The 12,489-nt window shown below is 42.8% G+C and overlaps 1 protein-coding gene across 7 annotated transcripts in view; it reads left to right on the forward strand.

Moving 5' to 3' along the window:
- Positions 1-12,489, forward strand: part of mapk10 (mitogen-activated protein kinase 10) — a 187,533-nt gene that overhangs the window by 79,410 nt on the left and 95,634 nt on the right. The window lies entirely within an intron of this gene.

Genomic DNA, 12,489 nt, shown 5'->3' on the forward strand with positions numbered 1-12,489 from the left:
GGTACAATAACACCATTTAATAGACAGGTATATGGCGAGGAACGGTTTAGAGGGATAAGGGCCAAAATCAGGCTAATGGGACAAGTTGGTCTGAAGGGTCTGTTTCTGTGCTGTATGATTTATGACCATGACTCTAAGCACTTGAGATACATTAATTTTCAGTCTCTATAAAGGGCAACTAAATCAAATTCAGTAATAAGAATTTTATGCAGAATGTCGCTTAAAAGCAAACACCATTTTCTTTTGTATCTCAACCTCTTCCACTCGCGGTTTGGTCTTGACTATTTCATCAGCATCACTCGCTGACCAGCACATACCACAACTAAACAGAATTAGCCAGTAGCCGATGTGAACATTTTGAAAATTATGCCCAGCATTCTTAAAATGAGGATAATGTAAATATGCTTTACCAGCTCAGAGTTTTATCAGTGAAAAGAAAAGATTTGTTTAGATATGTCTTAGGGAATGTTTTATTGTTGATTAAAGCTGATTCACATGCCAGTATTCCTCTGCACTGCTGCTAATTCCAGCACACGTATCTGGCTCATTTTTGTGTAATACTTTTCAGCCACACGTTTTTACCCTTTGGCCTCCCTTCCTTATCTCCAAGCTGCTTACTTTACCTGCTTTCTCCTATTACCTTACCTACTGCCTTTACTTTCTGCCTGATCACAGCAGAATCCCCAAACAGCAGTCAAAATATCAGATGCCCACATAATAAAGAATAATTTAATTTATTCAGTCAATGTAAATCAATGATGTTTAGTATCATTTGTGTTGCACAGCCTCATGCCCTTGTTGTAAAATAAGGTAGCTGTTATTTCAACATGAGCAACTCAATGCATGCTCCTTATTTTCCTTTCTCCTGGGAGGAGGGAAGGACATAAAGATAGCCCCACATTTGAAGAAAACCTTCTCCAGCACAGTAATTAGAAATTGCCTGGCGATCTGGAAATATATACCTGACAGCACTAAACCTCCAACTATTGTTCTTGTATTTCTCAAGGGGCAAGCTGCTTTCTGTTTTGGAGCAAAAACTGAGCATTATGCTCTAGAAAACTCCTAGCATTGGAATTCTAATGCATCCTAATTGGTGTTCTGGATGGATATAACAGTGGCAGATCAAAGAACATTTCTGTCTTAGACCAACAGCTGCAAATTTAGATAGTGCCCAAGGTCTAAGGCTGGTGATGAGAAATGTTCTGGGGAGATGGAGGTTGGGTGGTGGTGGGGGGTGGTGGAGAGTAGGTAAGGAGAACTTGTAATCTGTTAAATGGGGGAAGGGACAGTGGAGATGAGATGAATGTCCTGCGTGGACAGACAAGTGACCATTGTTGTGATCACAGCCGAGTGCATGGTGCGAGAGGTTTGGGAAGGTAGAGTGGAGGGGGCTGATGATGTTTGGGGCGGCATCAAGAACCAACTTGCCTGAGAGAACCTACACGTTACAATTCATTGTAGTATTGTGAAGGCCCAATTGTCCTGGCACTGTGCTAAAAATAGTAATTCCTCGGACAACTTGGTCTCCCCTTCAGTGCTCCAAAAAGAGCTTGGTACGAGGAATTATTTAATCCCTTGCATGACCGATGTGAAGCACATTTCAGGCATTCAAGGGTGAATTGTGACCTGAAATGCCCAGTTGAATGTCCTGCATGATGATTTGAACCAGAAATTGTCATATTTGTGTTCCTCTTCAGGAAAATAATTCTTATTTTGACATATTTTGTTGAGAAATCAATGCCAAATCTGAGAATTTCTAGACCCGTCCTTAGGAAATAATATGCCTGACTTACTGTAGGTTTTGCAGTGCAGCACTAGAAATCTGATCTGCAGTGCAGCGTTAAAGTGTGCTGCCCAACACAATTTTATGGAAAAAAACGAGCATCTGCTACTTGTATTCAACTACAGCTGGAGAGGGATTGTAGGCAGGTAGCTTGTAAGTAAATAACCTACCGCTCACTGCAGATCTCCCTTGGGCTCAGGTTTCTATTGATTAATGAAGTATTTGTGGAAGAGCCTTTTGGGACTAGTGACCACAGTTCACTTAGGTTTAAGATAGCTATGGATGGCGCCGGGAGAGTCCACGTGTTAAAATGCTCAACTGGGGTAAGGCCGACTTTGAGGGTATGAGAGAAGGTCTCGCTCATGTTGACTGGAGCAGGTTATTTGAGGGGAAAGGAACATCGGCCAAGTGGGATGTTTTTAAAAGTGTGCTGACAAAAGCTCAGGATGCGTACGTCCTTGTTAGAGTCAAGGGCAATGTAGGCAAATGAAAGGAAGCTTGACTGACGAGGGAAATTGAGGCATTGGTCAAAAACAAAAAGGATGCATGGGACAGGTATAGGCAGCTGGGAACAAGTGCATCCCTGGAGGAGTTTTGGGAACTAAGGAGTAAACTGTAAAAGGAGATCAGAAGGGCAAAAAGGGGCCAGGGGATAGCCCTGGTGGGTAGCATAAAGGACAATCCCAAAAGATTTTATAAAATCGTAAGGGGGAAAAGGGTAACTAGAGAGAGAGTGAGACCTCTTAGGAATCAAAGCGGTCACCTCTGTGTGGAGCCACAGGAGATGGGCAAAGTCCTTAATGAGTATTTCTCCTCTGTATTTACAGAGGAGGAAGACAGTAGGATGGAGGAACTTGGGGTAGTCAATGGAAGTGTTTTGAGAGCAGTCAGTGTTACCATTGAAGAAGTACTGAAGGTACGATCCTGTATGGAGGTAGACAAATCTCCAGGACCTGATCAGATATATCCGAGGACATTGTGGGAAAACAGAGAGGAAATTGTGAGAACCCTGGTTGAAATTTATGAGTCATCCTTAAATACAGGAGAGGTGCCGGAAGATTGAAGGGTGGCAAATGTTGTGCCTCTTTTCAAGAAGGGCTGCAGGCAAAATGTTGGGAATTATATGTTGGCGAGCTTAACATCTATAGTTGGAAAGTTACTAGAGAGTATTCTGAGGGATAGGTTATATAGGCATTTAGATGGGCAAGGGCTGATTAGGTATAATCGGCATGGTTTTGTATGTGGGAGGTCATGTCTCACGATTCTGATAGTTTTTTGAAGACGTGACCAAAAAGGTCGATGAGAGCAGACCTGTAGATGTTGTATACCTGGATTTCAATAAGGCATTCGACATGGTTCCGCATGGTCGGATGCTCTGGAAGGTTAGATCACATGGGATCCAAGGAGAGATAGCTGAATGGATAACAAATTGGATCCATGGAAGGAAGCAGAGGGTGATGGTGGAAGATTGCTCTTGGACTGGAGACCTGTGACTAGTGGTGTGCCTCAGGGTTCAGTGCTAGGCCCATTACTGTTTGTCATCTACATCGATGATTTGGATGAGAACATACAGGGAGCAGCTTTGCTGATGATACAAAAGTGAGTGGTTTTGTAGATAGTGAAGATGGTTGTGAACGATTGCAGCAGGATCAGGTATGTAGGTTAATTGGCTGGGTAAATGTAAAAAATTGTCCCTAGTGGGTGTAGGATAGGGTTAATGTGCGGGGATCGCTGGGCGGCACGGACTTGGTGGGCCGAAAAGGCCTGTTTCCGGCTGTATATATATGATATATATGATATGATATGATCTGGATCGATTGGCCAGATGGGCTGAGGAATGGTTGATGGAATTTAATACAGAGAAGTGCGAGTTGTTGCATTTTGGGACGTCTAACAAGGGTAGGACACAGTAAATGGTAGGCCTCTGGGTAGTGTTGTAGATCAGAGGGATCTAGGAGTGCAGGTGCATGGTTCCTTGAAGGTTGAGTCGCAGGTAGATTGGGTGGTCAAAAAGGCTTTTGGCACATTGGCCTTCATCAGTCAGAGTATTGAGTATAGAAGTTGGGAGGTCATGTTGCAGTTGTATAAGACGTTGGTGAGACCGCATTTAGAATATTGTGTTCAGTTTTGGGCACCATGTTATAGGGAAAGTATTGTCAAGCTTAAAAGGGTTTAGAGAAGATTTAAGAGGATGTTGCCAGGACTAGATGGTGTGAGCTATAGGGAGAGGTTGAGTAGGCTGGGTCTCTATTCCATAAAGCGCTGGGACATGTTGGCCAGTGTGGCTGGGACATGTTGGCCAGTGTGGGCAATTTGGGCCGAAGGGCCTGTTTCCACACTGTATCACTCTATGACTCCATGAATCTATGACTCTATGACCATATAAACAGTCATAAATAAGTACAAAAGTGCAACGTTTGTAGTGTGAGAACAGTAAACTTAACTGAGAATATACACAAAGACCCACCAGGTTTCTGATGTCAGCTTGTGGCATTCAAGTTCCAAGTTCGTAAACTTATAGAGTCTCATCTTGGCCTTAAAAGCATCATTGTCCTGGCGGTGGCACTGGGTTGGATGGTGTTGCAGGGCTCAGCTGGCGATGCCGTCAATAGACACAAAATGCTGGAGTGGCTCAGTGGGTCAGGCCGCATTTAGAGAGAAAATGGATCGGTGATGTTTCGGATCGGACCCTTTCCAGGCTGGTTGTAGTGGGGGGTGGGAGGGAGAAACTGGAACCGAGAGAAAAAAAATCAAAACAAATCAGTCCAGCAACAGATGACCTCAGGCATGAAGGTTCTCCGATTGGCCGATTGTTGGACCTTCCTGCTAGGGGATGGGGGTGTAGAGGGACTGGATGTCAATGGTAAAGAGGAGTGCGCGGAGACCTAGAAACTGAAAGTTATTAAAGATTTGAAGGGTGTGTGAGGTGTCTGAGAAGTAGAATGGGAAGGGATTGGGAAAGGGGGGATAGGGTAGAATCAGAGTATGTGGAGATGGGTTCAGTGGGCCAGGAGTAGCAGAGACGATGGGTCTCCCAGGGCTAATGGAATCAAGGGATATGGGGGAAAAGCAGGAACGGGGTACTGATTTTAGATGATCAGCCATGATCATATTGAATGGGGGTGCTGGCTCGAAGGGCCGAATGGCCTACTCCTACACCTATTTTTCTTTGTTTCTATTTGTGGGGGAGGAGGTAGAAGTGGACAGTGCAGGGCCGGGGGATGATAAGGTTGGAGGCTCTGTCCATGAGCTCTGCACATGTGCAGGAGGCCGCTCCGGTGCAGCCCCGATGTAGTGGAGAAAGAGTTGGGGGATACGACCAGTATATACCTGGAACAAGGGCTGTTTGATGTAACCAACAAAAAGGCAGGCATAGCTGGGGCCCATACTAGTGCACATGGCTACACCTTAAACTTGGATAAAGTGAGAGGAGTCAAAAGAGAAGTTGTTGAAGGTGAGGACAAATTCCACTCGGTGGAGGAGAGTGTTAGTAGAGGGAAATTAGTTGGAAATTTCACAGACCAGCACTGTCTGCTTCTACCTGCTCCCCAAAAGCCACAGACAGAACATCCTGTTCCTGCCCCACTGTCCCATTGAACTCATTCCAGAGTGACGTCATACGCAAATTGGAGGAACAGCATCCCATATTTCGTTTGGGTGCTTACAGTGGTATGAACGTTGAATTCTCGAATTTCAGGTAACTTCTACATACACCTCCCTCCTCCTTCCCTCCCTCTTCTCCCCCCACCCCAGACCCTTCTTCCTCTACCAATCGTCCGTGAACAGGTTTCACAGTTCGCAACGATGTCACCTTAATGGGATCATACCACCGGCAATCGGCCTATCAGGGAACCTCCTTGCCTGAGGTCATCTGTTGCCGGGCCTGATTTGTCCTGTATCGTTTTCATGCTTCAAGTTTCGCGCCCCCCCTCTCTCCCCCCCCCCCCCCCCCCCGCACTGCAATCACACTGAAGAAAGGTCCCACCCCAAAATGTCACCTATCCATTTTCTACAGAGCTGCTGCCTGACCCGCTGGGTTATTCCAGAATTTAGTGCCTGTGGTATAAACAAGCATCTGCAGTTCCTTTGTTCCTTTGTATTGCCTACTGGCAATGCCAACGATGTCCTCCTTCGCTACTCCTTTAGGTTCCTCCATCGGCAGCCAATCACTCCCGATTTTGTGACTGCAAGGCTGAAGGGCCGGTCCCTCATATTCCAGGTTCAGGCCTCTTTGCCATGCACATCCCCACTACCATGCTCCACTGTTTCACTCTGCTCACTTTGCAAGGACAGAGAGCAATTAATATTGTCGTGCCGTTTCTATTGCACATGAGACCTTGGGTCTTGTGTGGCTTAGAATTTTGCAACTGTACGCTGCTTTTAATTTCAGAGCAAAAAGCACGTGCTGGCTCGCCATGCAGTGTATATTAACTCGCCTTTCTGGGCATGAAGCATTTTGAAGCCTTTCCATTCTGCCTAGATGGATCACATCAACAAGAATGATGCTGGGCATTTTCGTAAGATTGGAATGAAAAACAAATGAGGTTGTAGGTTTAATGAATAAATTGCAACTTCTTCTGCCTCTGCAAACAAACAACAGAGCCTCTAATGTGTAGGAAGGAATTGCAGATGCTGGTTTACACTGAGAATAGACACAAAATGCTGGAGTAACTCAGCGGGACAGGCAGCATCTCTGGATAGAAGGAATGGGTGACGTTTTGGGTCAATAGACAATAGACAATAGGTGCAGGAGGAGGCCATTCGACCCTTCGAGCAAGCACCGCCATTCAATGTGATCATGAATCAGTCTCAGTCTCAGTCGAGACCCTTCTTCAGACTAATTCTACATTTGAATACATGTTGCTGGAAAAAGAAAATCACAGCATAACAACAATAGTTTGCACATCTTTCATATAACAAAATGTTCCAAAATGTTTCACAGAATGAAGTCATGGAGAGAAAAGGGAATTGAAACGATCTGATTTAAATCGCATTTAGGAAAGGAAGATTCTGGGGTTTTAATAGTGAGAAATGGTAAGATGAAGAAATTTCAAATGAGCATCGCAGTCTTCAGGTGTGTGCTAATGAAAGGGCAAGGATTGGAACTAGAAGAGGCATTACCACAAATCTGCACCCCATGCACCAGCCATGTTCTATTTCTATAACATTCTGAATATTGTGATTTTCCAAATGCAACGGCCAATCTGCACACAGTATTCTCCCTAAAGCAGCACTTGGATAATAAATAACATTCTGTTTCAGTGATTATGATGGGGCAGTAAAATCTGATCAGTGCATTGGTGACAACTTCTATTCTTTGATATACACTAATTTCTTGATTTACAAATTATTGCTTTCATGCCATTGACTCCTTGGGTTCATGTCCTAGACTTATGGAACTAAAATGAACAGTGCCTTACTTCTAATGATTGAAGTGCACTGTAATTACAATACCAATCTATATGTTGCCCAGGCTTTTTGATTTACAAAATTTGCTGAACAAAACATTTTTCTGGAACATAAATTGAGGAATAGTTGTAATGCTGTTTTTTAAAAATAAGTAGGTAAATAAGGCCTTGATTTGACAATTCTTTCAAAAAGCACCTCCAGTGTATGACATTCAACAGCTCACTGGAATGACAGTCCAGATTTCTGTTATTGTCTGAGAAACGAGACCAAAACCTTTCCTTCTCAAAGGTGGAAGAACTTCCAAATGAGCCTCAACTGAAACTCTACGCAGTGAAATGCATCTGTAGTCCATTGTTAAAACTAGGGAAAGCAGCTTTCTAGTTTCCAGCAGCGGCCTTCGAACATTTAGAATGGTTGGCCAGAGAATGTGTTAATTCTTCTTTGGTAATAACAACAATTGCCCTTTGGTAGATTGTTAAAATAGTTAAATAGTTAACAACAGTTAAAATTGTTAAATAGGGTGTCCTAAGGTGATTTGCAGGAAGGTTGTGAGAGAAAGTGTGACACCGAGCCACAGATAGAGATTTGGGCAAGACCCAAAACTTAATTAAAATGAAGTTTTATGGATCATCTTAGAGGATAAGGTGATGAGACATAGGAGCAGAATTAGGCCATTCAACCCATCAAGTCTACTCTGCCATTCAATCAATGCTGATCTATTTTTCTCTCTCAACTCCTTTCTCCAGTCATCTCCTCATAACCTTTGATACCCTTCCTAATCAAGAACCTATCAATCTCCACCTTAAAAATACCAATGTCTTGGCTTCCACAGTCATCTGTAGCAATGGATTCCACAGATTCACCATCCTCTGGCTTAAGGAATTCCTCTTCATTTCCATTTTGAAGGTACGCCCTTTTATTCTGAGACTGTGCCCTTTGGTTCTAGACTACCATTACTGTAAACATCCTTTCCATGTCCACTCTATCTAGGCCTTTCATTATCCGGTATTAAATGAGATCTCCCCTCATCCTTCTAGACTCCAGAGAGTCCAGGAGCAGAGCACCAGCACCATCCTGCACAACAGGGACAATTTACAGAAGCCAATGAACCTACAAATTTGTATGTCTTTGGAGTGAGGGAGGAAACCGGAGCACCCAGATAAAACCCATGCGGTCACAGGGAGAACGTACAAACTCCTGACAAGATATAAATTTCTGAATCCTCTCCCCATATAGAATGTAGTCTATGCCTTTATTCCTTCTACCTTCTATGGCATGACCGTACACTTTGCTATACTGTAGTCCATCTGCCACTTCTTTTCCCACTCTCCTAACCTGTCCAAGTACTTCTGCAGTCTCCTTGCTTCCTCAATACTACCTGCCCCTCCACCTATCTTCATATCATCTGCAATCCTGGCAACAAACCCATCAATTCCCTCATCCAGACTGTTAACATATAACATGAAAAGTAGTGGACCCAACATCTTTGCAGAAACCATAATCGCTGGCAGCCAAACGGAAAAAGGCTCCTTCATTTCCACTCTTTGCCTTCTGCCAGTCTGCCAAGCTTCTACCCATGCCAGTACCTTGCCTCTAATACCGCAGGCTCCTATGTTGTTTAGCAACCTTATGCGTGGCACCTTATCATAGGTCTTCTGAAAATCCAAGTAAACAACATCCACTGAATCTCTATCCTGCTTGTTCCCTCCTTACAAAACTCCAACAGATTTGTCAGATAAGATCCCCCCTTAACAAAACAAGGATGAAAGATTAACGAAAGGGAATGCTAGACCGTAATCCTAGGATAGTTGAAGGGCTGTCCCCTTGGTTACGGGAAATGGACTTGCACAAGAGGTGAGCTTACAATTAAATCAAGGAAGATATTTTGGAAGCTCACTGAAAAATAATTTCACTTCTTTAATTTAATTATAAATTTCATTGCCAATTTTGATCTATCAATGTAAGAAACACTGTGAAGTATTTCTGGAAGCAAACACAAAGCTGATTGTATTGTTAAAGAGTTAAATTGAGTAGAATAATTACAATAATGGAATATATAAAACATTTGAACAGTAGTTTCTAGCTACATTCTCTTTGCAGTGAAATCCCACTATTAGTTCTACCATTGGAGATTGATGCCATATTCATATCCAATGCAAAAGATAGTGGAAAAGGAGGTCAAGTTCTCAAATGGCTAACTGAAAAATCTGGCCAGAGGTTAGAAATAAATTGCCTTAATATTTCACTATAACTTATTACAAAATTTATACCTCTCTTACATAGAAACATAGAAAATATGGGCAGGAGGAGGCCATTTGGCCCTTCGAGGCAGCACTGCCATTCATTGTGATCATGGCTGATCATCCACAGTCAGTAACCTGTGCCTGCCTTCTCCCCATATCCCTTGATTTCGCTCTATCTAACTTAAATTCATCCAGTCAATTGGCCTCTATTGCCCTCTGTGGCAGAGAATTCCACAAATTCACAATTCTCTGGGTGAAAAAGATTTTTCTCATCTCAGTTTTAAATGGCCTCCCCTTTATTCTTAGACTATGGCCCCTGGTTCTGGACTCCCCCAACATTGGGACCATTTTTCCTGCATCTAGCTTGTCCAGTCTTTTTTATAATTTTATACATTTCTATAAGATCCCCTCTCATCCTTCTAAATTCCAGTGAATACAAGCCCAGTCTTTCCAATCTTTCCTCATATGGTAGTCCCGCCATCCCGGGGATTAACCTCGTGAACCTATGCTGCACTGCCTCAATAGCAAGAACATCATTCCTCAAATTGGGAGACCAAAACTGTACACAATACTCCAGATGTGGTCTCACCAGGGCCCTGTACAACTGCAGAAGGACCTCTTTACTCTGAAACTCATATCCTCTTACAATGATTACATTATCTTATAATTGCTACTATGTATGTTAATTAATTTAACGTGGTGGAAAATGTTTTAATGGTTTGCGCTATAGAATTAACTATAATGCTACCATCCTGATAGCAGAGTCAAGTAAAATTTGAAACTAGCAGTTGCACTGTAATTGAAATAAGACTCGAACATCTTTCAGAAAGCACCATGCACACATGACCGGGTATTAGTTTATTGTTACAATGTGCAAAGAGAAAAGGTATTGATGGAGCACAATAATCTTTGAAATGCTGAGTAACCAAGAAACAAATGTCAGCACAGAAGGCAACAGTAGTAGATATTCTCTTTACTTATTGTTTGAGGTTACTTCCAAATACATAGCACCAAAAAGAGAATCTGATTTTCATTTTTTTATTAAACATTAGACAATTCAATTTTCTCGCCATTGCCTTATTGTCACTGTGAGCAGAATAGGACATGGTTGATTTTGTATGTTGATGACAAATGGTTCACAATTGTATATCTTTTTATCATAGACAACCTATTTTGTTTCCTTTGGGTATAATCCATTTAGAAGTTTAGAAACTGCAGTATGGAATGTTTTTAAATAATTTGGATCCAAAAGTAAATCTGTGATCCTGAACTTCTTAGTATGAACATTAAGCTGTCTGATTTCCTGAACAAGCACATTTTAAGTTGTAATACTGCATGCAAAGGAGAGTGGCTAACAATCTTTGGCAGACAAATGCAGGCAATCCAATGCATTCCATAGCTTTCCTTCACCCCATGCACCAGCCATGCCCGGCGTACAGCTGAAGGGCTGGGGGTAAAATGGATCTGGCTCCTCAGCTCAGCGTGACTGAGCTCCATCCCTGAAGTCCATCTCAGGGGTAGAAGTTCAGGGGCACAGGTAGCTGAACTGCAGCACATATCTGACTTCCACATGCGAATGAGATATGGAATTCAGGAATGCTCATATTTAGAAAGAAAACATTGCGTGGGCAGCTGACAACCCAGTGGTATGAATATTAATTTCTCTAACATCAAGTAACCCTTGCATCTCCTCTCTCTCCGTCCCTCCCCTCCCCTACCCTAGTCTCCATACTACTTTCACTGTCGTCCTGCTGAGTTTCACTGTTTGTATTCACTCATTATCTCCTTCCCCACAGCCAACAATGGACTATTGTGGGCTCCCCCTTGATCATCATTGCTGGCTTTGATCTGTCTTTTTGTACACCTTTCATTTATTTGTTCTATGTACCGTTTCATATCTCTCGGATTCCTCTCCCCTGACACTCAGTCTGCAGAAGGGTTTTGTCCCGAAACATCACCTATTCCTTTTCCCCAGAGATGCTGCTTGACCCGCTGGGTTACTCCAGCTTTTTGCGTCTATCTTCGGTGTAAACCAGCATCTGCAGTTCCTTCCTACACAAGAGAACATTGCCGCTTGTAACGTAGAATCTGGGAACAATCTGCCCAGATTCACTGCCACTGAGCGTTGATTTCTCTCCAGGTACTACACTGCTCAGCATCAGTGACCAATATCCATCATACTCGAGCTGTAGGCTTGATTGAGATACCAGGGGTTAGCTTATCACTGCCCCGCTGATGCTATTAAACAATGCTGTGACAACAGACACAATAATGACTTCAAGGTGTGTAGGAAGGAACTGCAGATGCTGGTTTAAACCAAAGACAGACACAAAATGCTGGAGTAACTCATCGGTACAGACAGTATCTCTGGAGAGAAGGAATGGGTGATGTTTCAGGTTGAGACACTAGCTGCAATCCTGACCCCTGTCCACAGGTTTAACAAACAGCAGCCTAATCTGTCTCCTAGGATCTATGCGTGAAAATGTATCAATACCCATTACCTTTAACACATCGACAGAAGGAGCATCACTTGAAGAGCTCTTCAGGCATTCAATGAGTCTGACAGGAGCTGAAGCAGCAGGAGTTTGAAGGAATATTCTCCACCTGCTTCATTACTTATTTAGGTCCTTCTTACCTCAGTGCAACAGCTGGGGTCATTTTCTATTTAAAATGCAAAAATGAATGCAATCACTTGCTGATCACCATTAAAGAGTCTCCCACTCGGGAAGTAATACTGCGTTTCAATGTGATATCCATCATTGTGATGTGTTTTTTTATCAACAAGCAATGTAAATAGTTACAGATCAGGCCAACTAATCGTCTAGCTATAATTCTGCTTATCATCTTCGTTCAAAGCATCAAGCCTTCAGCACTTCATTGCAGTCAATAGATAAAATCAATGTTATGGGCTCCAAGGGATGAACTATTCTCACATCAAGTACTTCTGCTTAATAAATAAAAATTCATTGCAATCACGCTGCTTCCAACCAATGTGATGCATTGAACATAAAAGAACATTTTTTTCCCAAAAAGTAATTGGCTCTCTTGCACCAT

This window comes from Rhinoraja longicauda, chromosome 1 (genome assembly GCF_053455715.1).
Source record: "Rhinoraja longicauda isolate Sanriku21f chromosome 1, sRhiLon1.1, whole genome shotgun sequence".
Lineage (NCBI taxonomy): Eukaryota > Metazoa > Chordata > Chondrichthyes > Rajiformes > Arhynchobatidae > Rhinoraja > Rhinoraja longicauda.